At 44.0% G+C, this 13,668-nt stretch overlaps 1 protein-coding gene across 2 annotated transcripts in view; it reads right to left on the reverse strand.

Annotated features, from left to right (window-relative positions):
* The window catches only part of LOC136349340 (discoidin domain-containing receptor 2-like), a 63,491-nt gene that overhangs the window by 23,851 nt on the left and 25,972 nt on the right, over positions 1 to 13,668 (reverse strand). The window contains exon 1 of one of the 2 annotated variants that reach the window (XM_066300831.1): positions 7,911 to 8,088. The exons of the other annotated variant lie outside the window; for it this stretch is intronic. The gene's annotated coding sequence lies outside the window, so the exon portion shown is untranslated. Of the gene's footprint in view, positions 1 to 7,910; positions 8,089 to 13,668 lie in introns of those variants that run through there. 2 annotated transcript variants of the gene reach the window in all.

Below are 13,668 nucleotides of genomic sequence, written 5' to 3' on the forward strand. Positions count from 1 at the left end.
AACCATCATCGAAACGTCGAAAATACAGCTTTATCGCCAGTAAAAGGGAGCCAGCTGGATATAAATTCCAGAAAAACATTTGTTTTTCCGGGTTTGTACGTTTTTATGAGCCTTTATAGAGCACGATTGCTTTGCCATGGGTAATTGTTCTGTGCTCTGACAATTAGCCGTATAACGATAGTTCGCACGTCATTGAGCAATAATAAATAGTCTTAGTCCGTTTCTTTTCAACCGGAGAACCCCGCGGAACCCGGCAACAATCGGCACTGTCTAGAGCCGACAGGTGCCGTGCTGTAGGTGTTAAGCTCGTGTATACCTACAAAATTTATGTCCGCATTGTTAGGGTTTTTAATATCCGCTACGCCTTTATTTGACGTAGAAGAATTGTTGCGCTGTTTGTTTAACCCATAACTCGGAACGCCTCGTATAAGTTTGCGGCTGTGAGCAGAAATACAAGCCAGAAACTCCAGAACCAGGCAAAAGGATTAGACAAGAACATAAACACGACTGTTTTCAAACTTGAAGCGAATTTGTGCCCCCAGAACTTACGTGAACTCAAACAAACATTCTGCGAACTTAAAATAAATTAGGCGAACATTGAAATGAGGATCTGAGGGATTTATTATCCGGAAATTTTACGGTGCCTGATGGGAAGCGCGGCAACCGCGCAGTTTTCCCTAATGAAACCCAATAAAACTAAAATAGGTTTGTTTTAGAGCACATTTGCGGCCACTCCAACGAGCCCGACATATAAATTTAAAGCACTTTCTGGCTGGCATAAATAATTCCATTATTTCATGGGTGCATGTTTTAGCAAATTTACTGCGATTGAGTTTGTGGAATTGCGTTCATATGACCGGAAAAACTAACTTAAACTGCAACAACAATATGAGGAGCAGCAAGGGTGGATCTAAGCATTCGACTGGCACTTTTTAAATAATCCGAGAAGAAATTGCAGATTGGCAACGTCGCCGGGAAACTCGAGACACGCAGGTCATCATCCCTTCGATCCAGTCGATCGATCCGAACTGGCCCGAACCGCACCGATGACAGTCCGCCATTTTCGTTGTTGCGGCCTGTCTCCCCGTGCGATCCTTAAGAATTTCTGATTTATGGTAATTATTCATTTAACCAGTCGCAACGCGAGTAAAGGGCTGAAAGCAGCCTCAAAGCTCTTAAATACACGCGGTAGAGCCAACTTAACATTTTGTTAATGACGCAACTGAGCAGAAATTGTCAAAAAATGACACGGACCCATACTTTTTACGCTCTTCTTGTGAACACTTCAAGGAGGTACGTACCCGCAGTAACGCTGGAAAAGTTCATTTAGGCTCGACTAAACATCCCATTTTCTTCTTCCGCTAATCTGCACTCAACTCTGAGGCATAAGTAGTTCAATTAGCGCTTTAGTTGGTACGAAGAAACAAGTCAACAGTGGGCGCCATTGTGCTAACGAAGGCACTGTCTCCGTCCTCGTCTGACTGATGGCGTTAATTGGAATTGAAAAAGGAAGAAATGGAGAGCGTTGCGTTTGTCTTGGCCATTATGGAAAGTGCATTAGATAATTGAGAAGAGGTAAAAACAAAGAAGGTAATGTAATCGTTCTAAATGGGATAATTGGCACTTACTCCACGGTAGCTCGTTTAAATTAGTGCGGGATCAGTAGCGTAGGTGCTCGAAAACACTGGGATGGGTTCTCGTCTTGGCACCTCGGCCCTACTTCCACACGTCTACGTGCAACGTAATCACGAGTCAATCGTCTTTGACTGACAAGTTTCAAAAAAACGTCAATGTAGTCTCTTAGCGTTTGTTTTTCCTGAAAACTCTTAAGCCAAGAATAATGGAGCGCAGTGACACTGGCGAGAGCAGTTTTCAAGGCAGTTGGCGACATTTGTTCCTAAGGACTAGCTATTTGCTTTATAGCCCTTTTATGTAGCTAATATACGAAGCAAATTGTTAGGGCCGCTCTCTTATTAGGGAAAAATGCGATTAAGATGTCTAAGAGTCGCGAACTTCTGACGATAGGGTGCATTCGCTGCGTTTTATGGCCCGGAGCTCCGGAGATTTGCCGCAGATATTTCTTGACGTTTCGCTAAGGGATGGTTATTTAGTTCCGGCAAAACTGGGGGATGGTCGAAACCGGATGGTTAACGGGGAGGGTCGTCGAAAACCGTCTGGTTTGTGGCCGTGGATGGGGTTAATTCTTTGGAGGCAACTTTGGAGGGTGGGCTACCACGAAAAGGCGAGAATATTCCAGTCCAGGAGCCGAGAAAGGCACCGAGAAATTCCAAATTAGTCCCGATGATGGGTCACTCATACACACCTAAGTGCGTCGCATCGACCGTTTTTTTGTCGGTTTCTTTTGCATTCAATGCATACTCATTTTTCTTTGAAACGAACTTGGCAATCTTATTTGATGCTTCAAAAACGGTGTTTAATATTTACACATTTTAATCGTAGCTCCTTTTTAGGTACTACTTTTTAAACCGACCAGTTCCACCAAATAGAAAAATTCACTAGGGCCATATGGGGAGAACTAGGTTGCCAACCAGAAAACATGTCAGGGACCAAGAGGACTTTCGAAACATCGAGTTAAAACGCTGGATCAGTACGAAAAAAGGCGTCTAGAATATCGCATGCTGCGGAGAGAAAAAATATCAACAAAATCATAAAATCTCTTTTTGGTAAGTCCAATTTGACATTTTCCTTAAAATGCCAGAAGCTGCGCGCGCAGCTTGGCAGCGCCGCTTGCGGCGTGCTAAAATTTCCAAAAACTCGCAATTTTTTCTCATTTGCCCGTTACTGCAGCTCTCCCCTTCTCGGACGCGCCAATAGGGGGCGCTCCTGCACGTTACCGTTTCGATTCAAAAATCAGCCATCCTCAAGAAACACGGATTTGCATTCGTATTCCCGAAGGGGTTGATTTAGAACAAGTTTTTAGACGACTCCCGTAAATACCGTGACAGTTCTCGGGGTCACAACTTCAGGGGTGTTTCCAAACGGAATTATACACAGCTTTCGGTCGAGGGATGGGTGCTGTAAATATCAATTTTCTTACGGTCCGTAATATATCTCGATACATGGAAATAAAACGCACCCCGAAGTGTATGGATGGCGGAAAAATATTCCAATTTTGCAGCCATAAAGAAGTCATGATGGCGGGTATAACATTGGCAACATAAAAGTGAAAAGGGATATAAATATGGACTTTCGGATGATTCATGTGTGGCTACAACAAGTGGTTTGCGAATATGAAATTCGATCAATATAGAAATACAAAAAGGCGCGTTTCCAACAATGGAATCCAGAGAGAGTAACTTTCGTCATTTCACGGAGTTCTGAATTCTCGCTCATAAATGAATTTATTTCGTTCAACGTCGTATTACAACTACGAGACCGATAATCCCTCGGGGAGAAATTCTTTCCAGATTTTGGCAATTAGGAGGTGTACTGATTTAAGCTTTAAGAGGTGGATAAAAATCCACTTTATTATTCCTGTGTGTATATAAAAACGGGAAGCAATCCATTCTTGTCACAATTTTATGTGACACCTGGAGAAAGTTATGTCATATACGTTATTAATTCTCCCTTTCGCCTACACCCCTATACATTTCGAAATAATAAGCGTCCTCGAGACAGATGGAGGGGCATTTATTCTCCATTTTTACTTGTACGCCATTTTTCCTCTGGAAATTAGAGAATTTCTTATTATTATATTTTCGTTCCATCTCTGGCATTAATTAAGTTTTTCAATTTGTCCTTCTTTTTCGGGAAGGGCGCCTATTTGGATAAGGCTCTTATTTAACTTTAATAAGACCGATGCCACTCACGTATTCTTAAATAAGCCGCCATTCTTATTTCCGCCATACAAAGCCGTCTAAAACCACCCCTTAGGCCCGCGCCAGACTGGGAAAGGTACTTTAAATATTATGACAAATGCGTTTTCTTTCCAAAGCCCGAGCCAAGGAAGGAGTTTCAATCTTTCGAGCTTAATGGCCCACGCCGCACACAAACATAAACAAAAGCCGCTACGGTTTCTCCCCGGTTTCTTTCAGTTACCCTTTTTGGAAAACCTAATAAAGGTGAGGTTCAGACAGGTGCTTCGGATAGATGTTTGCTCCACGCGAAAAAAACGGGCAAAGAAAGGAGTTGTCAGATTCGAAATTACCTCCCCCGTTAGACCCGAAACGCAGAAAAAATTTCTCTAAGGCAGCATGCGCCTCGAACAACCTCCTTTCTAACCATCGGTCCTCGAACGCGCACTCCCAAGTGGCGGGCCCCAGCAACCTCCTTCCCAGCAACGGTTTTTCTGAATCTCACTATGGGGTGTTGGGGAGCCGCGCGGGGCATGGGGTGAGTCTGGACCTAGCCGTGCACTCTCCCTGGAAATGGTCCGCGACGAAGGGGGCGCCCCGTGGTAAAGAATGCGGCTTCCCGCTCGAAAAGCGCTCCACCGAGCAACTACCAGTTGCTCCTCGCCGTTGGGTAGGACCCTGCACCACGGCTTCAAGTAAAAACCTCACCTTCTTCAGTAACCACCCTCCGAGGAATACCCCGTCCAATCCAGAGGCTCGTCTGTGACGTCATACAGCGCACCTGCAAATCGTTCAAGGCCTCCCCACCGGAGAGTGAGAACTTCAACAAGGTGAAACCTCCTTCCACTCTCACACAACGTTCTCCAACGATTAAGCGCGCGTCCTTCCCTCTTGACTGGACAATTGACCAGGTATGCCTAAGAAAACATGTAGCAGGACCAAAGGCCATGCGGACGTGATTTCTCCTTCAATTCGAAAGGAAGAACATGAGGATGGTGGCCGGCCTACTGACCCTCGCCACTGCCGCCTCCAGCAACATCAGCATCTGTTCATACGGCACGTCAGACTTTATTATCGAACTTTCGTGAAACATGTAATTGGACTATAGGAGGTCTTTGTTGTGTGTGTGTGTGTGTGTGTGTGTGTGTGTGTCAAGGCTTACCAATTTAAGCTACTTACTTCAGACGCCTTTTGAGCTTTATTAAACCCGAATCAGACGAATGCCCATTTAATAAAATGAACTGATGTTCGATTAAGAAGTCGAGAGTTCCGCGAGAACGGGTGGAAGATCGGAAGGGAATCTTGGTGAGTGAATCTCAGTTGTTGTCGTCACTCAGAGTATCAATCTCGAGAAATCTGCAGGTCTCGCAGGCATTTTTTAACACACCTTGATGTGCTACGAACATATCTCGCTGCCAGCTAAGAAAAAGACTCAAGCAGGTCCATCTCCCTCTGTCGTCCCTCTTGGAAGTTCTGCGCTGAGATCACTCGTCCTTGCTGCTGGCCCTGGATACCTCGTTTAGGCGTCCAAGTCGGGGGCCTTAAGACGGCTAACGCCACATACTCTTCTGCCCCGTCTAGTCGAGCGGTTTTCGAGATATCGACTATCACAAAGTTTGAAAAGAGGGAAAATGTAGGTAATACACTCCTGGTGGCTACCCAAACACTTCAAAACAGCCCCGCTTTCACCGTTGACGTCTTCTTCAGACTGCTGAAAGGCTTTTCATTGAAATATTTTAATGAGGGGACCTCTTTTCAGGGACAAAAAGACCTTTGTGCGGCAGTCTTTTTAAAGCCGGTTATGGCGCTTTCAAGTTTTCTTCACAACGCTACTTTTGCCTAGGTCGATAATCTATGTAATTGAACGGACTCACACTGAGGGCAATATTTTTAACCCCTGGAATATGGATATAAATTACGATGCACTATACATGGAGTGCTGCAACTACTACGAGGCTAAAGCCATTATGTAAATTTGTTTCTTGAGCAACAGTTGGGCCATAGCGGTGAAATAGAGACCTCGCGAGTTTGCTCTATATATATTTCGCGCTCCAGATAAGAAATCTTAGGACTATCCACCTTTAGTCGCTTATGAACTAGAGCTCAGAGCCGATCGATATAAGAGCTAAAGCGGAGTTTTAAGGTATTATTTTACTTCGAATGGCTAGACCGAACCAAGTGAAATAAATTGCAGGAATTATCCCCATTCCCAATCGTTACTTCTGTAAATTGCTTATGATTTGACGCATAGAAGGTCTGACGGAGAAGGGAATTTCTTTGTTTCTGAACTTTTCCGGGAACAATCAAAGGGCAAATAATTGACGAAACGCGACAAAAAGCAGCTGGTTAGAACTCAGAAGCTATAAGGAAGCCTTGAGTCCTCCCAGTAAACACTCCAGCGGCTGTGGAGTTGTCGTTGTGAGTCTCCGGATCGAAACTTCACCAGTGACGCTCTTAGGAACAAAACGAAGCTCATAGGCAGAAAACTTCAGGGGCGCCCCACGATTTGGCGCATTTTCTCAGATGTTTTAGAAGCCCAGAACGCAGCCACGCCCGTGAGATTGTGTGTGTGACAATTTCAGGAGCTACATCTACATCTATGGGGTCCGAACTCTGATCCTAACGCACCCGCAAGTCTGCAAGGTTTCATGGATCCAGAATCGGTGTGATTCCCGCGGCAGTGTCGGATTGATTTTTCTACTGAAGACTTCATCAAAATAGAATTGAATTTTGCTGAGAAAATGCATCCACGTTTATGGGAAAGTTTTAGAAACGAGGCGGTCTACCGAGCAAAAATGGCGCCCATCCAGTGGCAGCCCGGAACTTGTTTATTTATGAAAACTAAAAGTGCGTTTGATTGTGCATGTGATTTCGCATTTTGCTTCACATTAAAAGCTCATATCTGTCTCTATCCTCAGTGCGGTACCGATTCGTTACACAATCGCAAAACTGGAGATTTCTCTTTTTGTTTTGTGGCACGCTCGAGTGTTCCTTCGGAGAAAATAACCGAATTAAGCAGCCAAAAGTCAGATATATTTAACAGCGGAAATGCTAACCGACCGAAAACCTGCTTGTTTGCGTTTCTTGTAGTCGCCCGCACGAATCACTATGTGAAAATCCAGGAAAATCTTAACCCGAGTCCGGCCGTCTAGTGGAAATCGGCGGAACGAAGCTGGTCCGAGTCCCCGAGTTTGAATGTGCCCCGTGTGGGACTAAAATCTGGATATTTTTTAAGTTTTCGCGGAAGAACGCATTGTTAAGAGGGTTGCGAGTGCCATTGGTGTAATTTACCGAAATCGCGGCAGATGAAAGCTAATCTGGTAATCAGAATCGATGGCGCAACTGACTTTCCTCGAAAAAGCGTTTTCTGTTGGAAACGCTTCGCCAGATTTCAGGGGCGCAGCCCGAGTTAAAATCTTGATAAACCATTCTTAATTCCCGGCGAAGCTTAATGACAATTTAATCTATCCACGAACTTTTAAGGGTTGAAACGTTCCGTTAGAGGATTTTTACGTTCCCAAAGAACACCTACACCAATCGCGTGTCCGTTATCGATGTATTAAAATATAAATAATACGAAACTAAACAATAATTCCACTCTGCTTAATTTTATCGTGTTATTGCGTGACCAAGGGCCATTTTTTACGATATTATTCAAATAAGATTTGGTTGGAAAAGTCGATAAAATAGGTAAACTTGCGCGTTGAGAGCTGATTGTTTCTTTGTTCCTCATTGACCACGAAGAAGCTGAAGACACTTAAAACCATGATATGGCCTCCGCTCAACTTGTCTTCCTGAGAGAAAGCATCACTGAAGAAGATCTCATAACCTTTGAATTCCCCATTATTCATCTCTCACGGAATCTCATTGTGATCTGACCTTTAGCCGTAAAAGGGGCACTTTTCTTGTTCAGGCACAAATCCTATTAAATTGCCTTTACGTCATGATTTCCCTTATAGATTATTATTACTCATTATGGTTACATTGTCAGTCGTTCAACCCGCTTATATCTTCGACGATTGGCAAAGGTAAATATCACTATTATCGGCTCCGGAGCGCGATCAAAGTCCTTAAGGAGATCTAAAAAGAACTAACCTCAAAGCTGCAGCTCCTCTCAGCCCCCGCTCACTACGAACATCCTCACTTCGAAGTTGCACTCGAGTCCAAACTTTTTTTTCGAAAAAGCTTCTCCGCGTATAATTCGCGCTCAAGAGCTTAAACCGGCACCACATTCACCTCTCACAAGCCCATTCCCGACTGTTCCGACTGAAAACATAATCATGGGGCCCCTATCGCGCACTTGCCGCGCTCCACTGTCTTTGTCCTTGTCCCGACTCCATTCTGTCCCATTCGCCATCTTTGTTCCATCGTATTTTATGGGCATAAAGGCACTACTGGCAGGGGTGATATGGATATTTCGTATGTAAGTTGGCGTCCTGAATTTTTCATGTTGTTCGCCGCCGTGTTCCGACGTCGCCCTGGCGAAGTCCTACAGGTGTGTTTGATGCTGAATGCTCTCCAGGTTTCCTTCTATTCGGGAATTGGATGAATTGAGGAGCTGCAGGAGGTCTGAACTGACCTGCACCAACAAAGAGGCAATATGAGGATCGTTACGATTCAGTCGTTAAGCTCTGGATGTTCGGTAGACCGGTAAAAGGAACTGTTTCAACACAGCAAAGTTCCGCTGTATATTAGGGACGATTTTTAACGTTGAATTTTATGCTACGCCCCCCGACAATGGATTTTGATTTCGAATATATGCATCTGAAGCTTTAAGATGTGCATATTCGCCATAAGCGCACGTTCTCGAAATTTCAAAGTATTCGGAGCTGCCCAAGTTTGAGAATATTTTTAAATTCTGCCAAATAGAGTGATGCGCCGCTGGTTATACGTCTGAATTGGTCGAAAATCAGTGGCGCATCAGCTCAATTTCTAAAAAAATTATTTCTAAGAACAGCTAGAGATAAATACACATATAAATAATTCCGTTTTTGAAACGAGGGAAACAAACTCTTTTAATTTCGGTGCAAACATACAGGGTGACCCACTTAAGGGACAAAGAACTTGATGTCATTTTGACAGATTTGCTGTGATGATCTGTTCAATTTGACAGTAGTAGATTCTGACAATTTGGCGACCGTTAGCCCATTTGAACCATACTTGAATTAGGGAAAACGCATCACAAAACGGAGTGAATTCAGCAGTCTCAAATTGTTTTAATTTGTAGGTACATTTATCAGATTCAGCGGGGCTTGAGTGATAGTGGTCGATGGCAATGTTGGAAAAGGATAAAGCCGGTGTTTACGGGGTGGCATCCAAACCGAAGTCGCCTTAGGCCCATTTCCTGCACAAAAAGCAAATATTTGGCCCGGGTTGGTAATTTGGACGTTTGCCGTCGGGCCCCTCCGGGGTGCATATCGGCGAACGCAGTGTTTGCCATTGGAGCCCTAAATGAGCGTTCCATGGCGCAAATATTAAATATGATGAACCGCGCTGCTGTGAACGCTAACGAGCAACATCCAGACCGAATCCTGCCACTAATTCGATTTTTTCATGGTTGTTTCATACGAGAAAACTGGTCCGCGGTCCTGCATAATGTGGCAGCTTCTCCTCTACTTAAAAGCCTCAATAGGTGCCGCAAAATGGCCGTAATTACAATGGTAAGCTCTGCAAATCCCATCGGAGGGTGTCGGAAATTATAGAGCGCGCCCGCCACTTTAAGAAGCACCGCCGAGGTACTTTAGCAAATTGCTTTCGCATATGTTGGGCAAATAGCGGACAGGAGAAAGCTCAACTTTTCAATGGGAAAAACTTAAATTCAATCATCGACGCTGTACGACGAATATGGAATTTAAATGTTACATTTCATCGATGCATGCGTGCAGAGTGACTTAAGAGTCCCCTACCCCATTGTCGCAGCCCTTCACTTCCTGACAGGGCCTCGGGCCACTTTCACAACTTAACGTTTCGAGGCAATCAGATAACGAAATTAGCGGTGCCGTAACGTGGAAATCTTTGACATTTGCACAATCATGCGCACTCTTGCTGCTGGACATGCGGGGTGGCACCCTTAAATGATAAATATCGAAATAGAATATTGAAATAGGCAAACAAATGGAGAAAATGTGTTCCAGTTGACAAGCTGAGTCGGATTTGCAGACGAGCACGGCAATTTTAAATAATTCACATTTAAACCCCTCGCTTGATGGACCAAATCAGCAGGCGAGACATCCGCAAACCAAACGAATCAATTTTCATTAAGAGAAAGGGAAGCTGGAGAACCAACAAATCAACGAGGAGGAACCTTCACGGAGGCGCGATTGAGGCGCCTCGACTGTCAGTTTGACAATGTCACGGATGACGTTTGATGAAGTTATCGTTGTCAAATTTACGAATGAAGTTCAAAACAGCAGAGCAACGCGCCGTTGTCGGATTTATGATTTGGCGTTCCTAATGAAATTTTCAGGGCGTATCACGTGACGCAAATAGAGGAGACAAAGAAACATAAGACACGAGTGTGGCAATTTCTCGGCAGGTAACAGTCATAAAGACGTTATTTTCCACAGTACCGGCCGATTATCCGGGCATATCAATAAGACGGCCTCATAACCGATTATTTATGAAATCTTAAAACAGCGGCGCAGCTCTTAAATACGTTTTAATAACGTTAATAAAATATTTTTATTCGCATAATCCGACCGTTAATGCGGTTCGTACATGCATTTCAGTACTTAATTATTTCGATTTATTAGATCGTTTTGCATATCGCTGTCACACAAACGGCTTTCCAGTTTCGAGAAAATTTAGTGACTTGATTGGACTTCAGGGGCTTTTAGTGAAATTAGTTTTTTTTATTTGTGATGTCTGTCAGTCTCGCTTATATTGCTTATTTCCATTTAGTTACGCGATTTGCACGAAACATTAGGAATTAATTCCCGAACCCATGCGATTTTTACTTGCACGTGTCAATGGGATCGTTTCACCTCGGTGCGAGTTGTTGCTCGCGTTAACATCTGGAGATTGGCAAATTAACTTACTAAGAATCCTCGAGATGGAGCTGGTGTTAAGTCAAATTTATTTAATTAATTTAACCCGTTAGTGCCCCGCGGCCCTTATAAGGGTCCCATGCAATGCTGGCTGAATTTGGAGCGTGGGGGAGACCTATACACTTAGGTAGCAGGAGTGCAATCTGCAGACGTCTGGTGCGTTCGTTTGGTTGGTAATGGAAATAGTCCTGCGGTAGTTGAAAATAAATTCGCCGCTTTATGGTGCGCGAAATGAAGGGCTAAAGAGTTCTTTCACACCCACTGTTATAGCCCTTTTTTTAGTAGAAATTCATTGTGTTCTATGAAAACGCTTTGCTGCCGTCACTTTTTGTACCGGATGTAGAAGTACTAATCTCCGTAAATGTATCGCTCCCTTTAAGGGACACTGGCCCACTCCTCACTTGTATTTCAGGTCTAAACCCAACTCTTAGTTAGACTGACTTAAGACGGTGATCTGCAGTCTAGGGTTCGCGTGGTACCACCAGAAACGACATCGAGGCTGATAGTGACAGGACCTGAGGACGCGCGCGAGGCCGATGTGAGACACTACTTCGGCTTAAATATCTAAAAGTGGAGTAATATATATAAGGGGTCCTATTTAACGTATTCCAGTTGCTACTACTTTTTTATATGACCGGCAACGTTGCTTTGCCACAAATTGTTTTGAGGTGACAGAGCGAGACTGACTACCCGATTTCGCATGATTTCAGAAACATCGTCTATCCCAATTTCCGTATACGCCTAGCACACCCTCGATCGTGAACCCCCTCGTATTTTCGTCATTAATTGGACTTAGATTTGCAAAATGCACTAATGGGTTAACACCATTTGGTTGAGCACCTTCAATATCTCGACAATGGGTATAAAACATCCCCGCATCTAAGAAAGTAGAACTAATTCTCTCACTCAGGATCAAGGGCTGGAAAGGCAACATTATTAACTTTTCAACTGCGATAAGGTTTATGGTTTAAACTACTTCGCACCGCTAAGCTGTCTTTTATTGCTACCGTGTATTAGGGACTCAGCGAGCATCAGTTTCTCATTAAAAGTTAAAAAGACTTTTGTCCACACGCCTCGAGCGAAACCACTGTTAGTTTTGGCCCGATGGCGAACCAATTAAGAAAATTAAACTTCCGGGAGGGAGTTTGTGCAACTCTCGGGAATTGTCTTCAAAAGGGACCAAAAAAAGCGGTGTCATCTTGCCGAGGTACGTAAGCTGGACGTAATCCAACAGTTGCATGTATAAGGCGAAATTTATAGTTTTATAATTGGCAACATCTTAAGGCTACCATACACGAAAGTACGTCTCGCATGTCGTATAAACACGCATAAATCAAGAGCCGACCATGTCTTTGAATCGCCGGTTCAATGGCAGTAAATATAGGGATTTGAGGATGGCGTTTTTGCATTGTGCCAAGAAGCAGCTTTAGATCTACCGTGGACGATTGTCGCTCCAGCGCTTTTTCGTTACGTCGGAACATGCGGCCATATTCGAAACCGGCTTCTACCAGTCCGGAACACATAACAATTACCGAAAATCGGCTTGATATTTTATTCAATAATGATAATGGGAGTCGTAGCCCCGTGAAAATCAAATATTGATATAGTTCGGGCCTACTATGGTCGCACCACCGGACGCACCGGACTCACCCCTTTCGGGAGCAGGTCCGCGTGTGAGCTTTCTCAGACTTGAAGGTAAATGTCCAGTTCGCACATGTCCCGGGGATTAATCAAAGCGAAATTGGCGACGTGTATAGGGTGAGTTGTAAATGGCAGACTGGCTTCGCAGCACGCTCCAGGGCGACCGTTAGGGAGTACGGGAAGACGCTGGAAAAGTCCTGTTTGTGGAATTCACGGAGTTGCGTTAAAGTGAAGAGTTAACTCGTTATTTTCCAATTTTCTTTGCACCATTAATGGTTACAACGTAGCCCTCTGCACTTTCGGATACGAGGAAATGGATACGATTGGAGATCTGCAACATAAGCTTCACTTTTTTGATATGCAATGTGAGATTTTTTGACGGCGACGTTCCGAAGTTGCACTCGACAACGATGCTTTTACAATTAAACGATAATTCCCCCGGCACCTTTCACATATTTGGGAACGCGAGCGTTCATGTCGAGGCGCTGCGCCCCCTAAGCTCGACGCTTCCGCCATTTCACAAGTTTTTGGAAATTTCCAATCGTTTGAAAGCTACAGGAACAACGAGCGTAAGCACGTTACGTAAATAGCTTTTTTCACACAAAACCCGTGTAGGAAGTACTGATCGTATTTTTTGTATGCTCCCAAAAAAAACGTTTCGACGTCGCTTTCCATATTTTAATGTTTTTAGCATTTATTTTAGCTCGCGTCCTCTTATTTAATGTAGTGAAAATACCATTTTACCGAGCCCATCTGTTTTCGTATAAAATAGATGGGGCGCCGAGTTTGAATGACCCTGTACAGAGGCAACATTTCAAAAACGTATAAATTTCAATAACACGTTGCCAAACCTCCCATTTCCATTTTCCCCAATAATTCTGTCGACTTTTCAAACAGAGTTTTTCTATTTATTTATATATTTTTTTCACACCCCCCGAGGATCGCCTCGCGACGTGCCGCAAAGCCGATCCGCCGTTTAAGACTCACCCCGTATTGTTTGAGGCAACACTGACAAACATAGTAAGCCCTTACCGGACACGGCAAAGCACAATTGCCTTCATTTATTTAGAAAACATCGGCCGGCGGCTTTAGTGGAGAGTTACCTTAATGGAAATACGATATAATGGCAACATTACTATCCGATCGCGCAGCGCCGATGTCGTTCC

Source organism: Euwallacea fornicatus, chromosome 37 (genome assembly GCF_040115645.1).
Source record: "Euwallacea fornicatus isolate EFF26 chromosome 37, ASM4011564v1, whole genome shotgun sequence".
Taxonomy (NCBI): domain Eukaryota; kingdom Metazoa; phylum Arthropoda; class Insecta; order Coleoptera; family Curculionidae; genus Euwallacea; species Euwallacea fornicatus.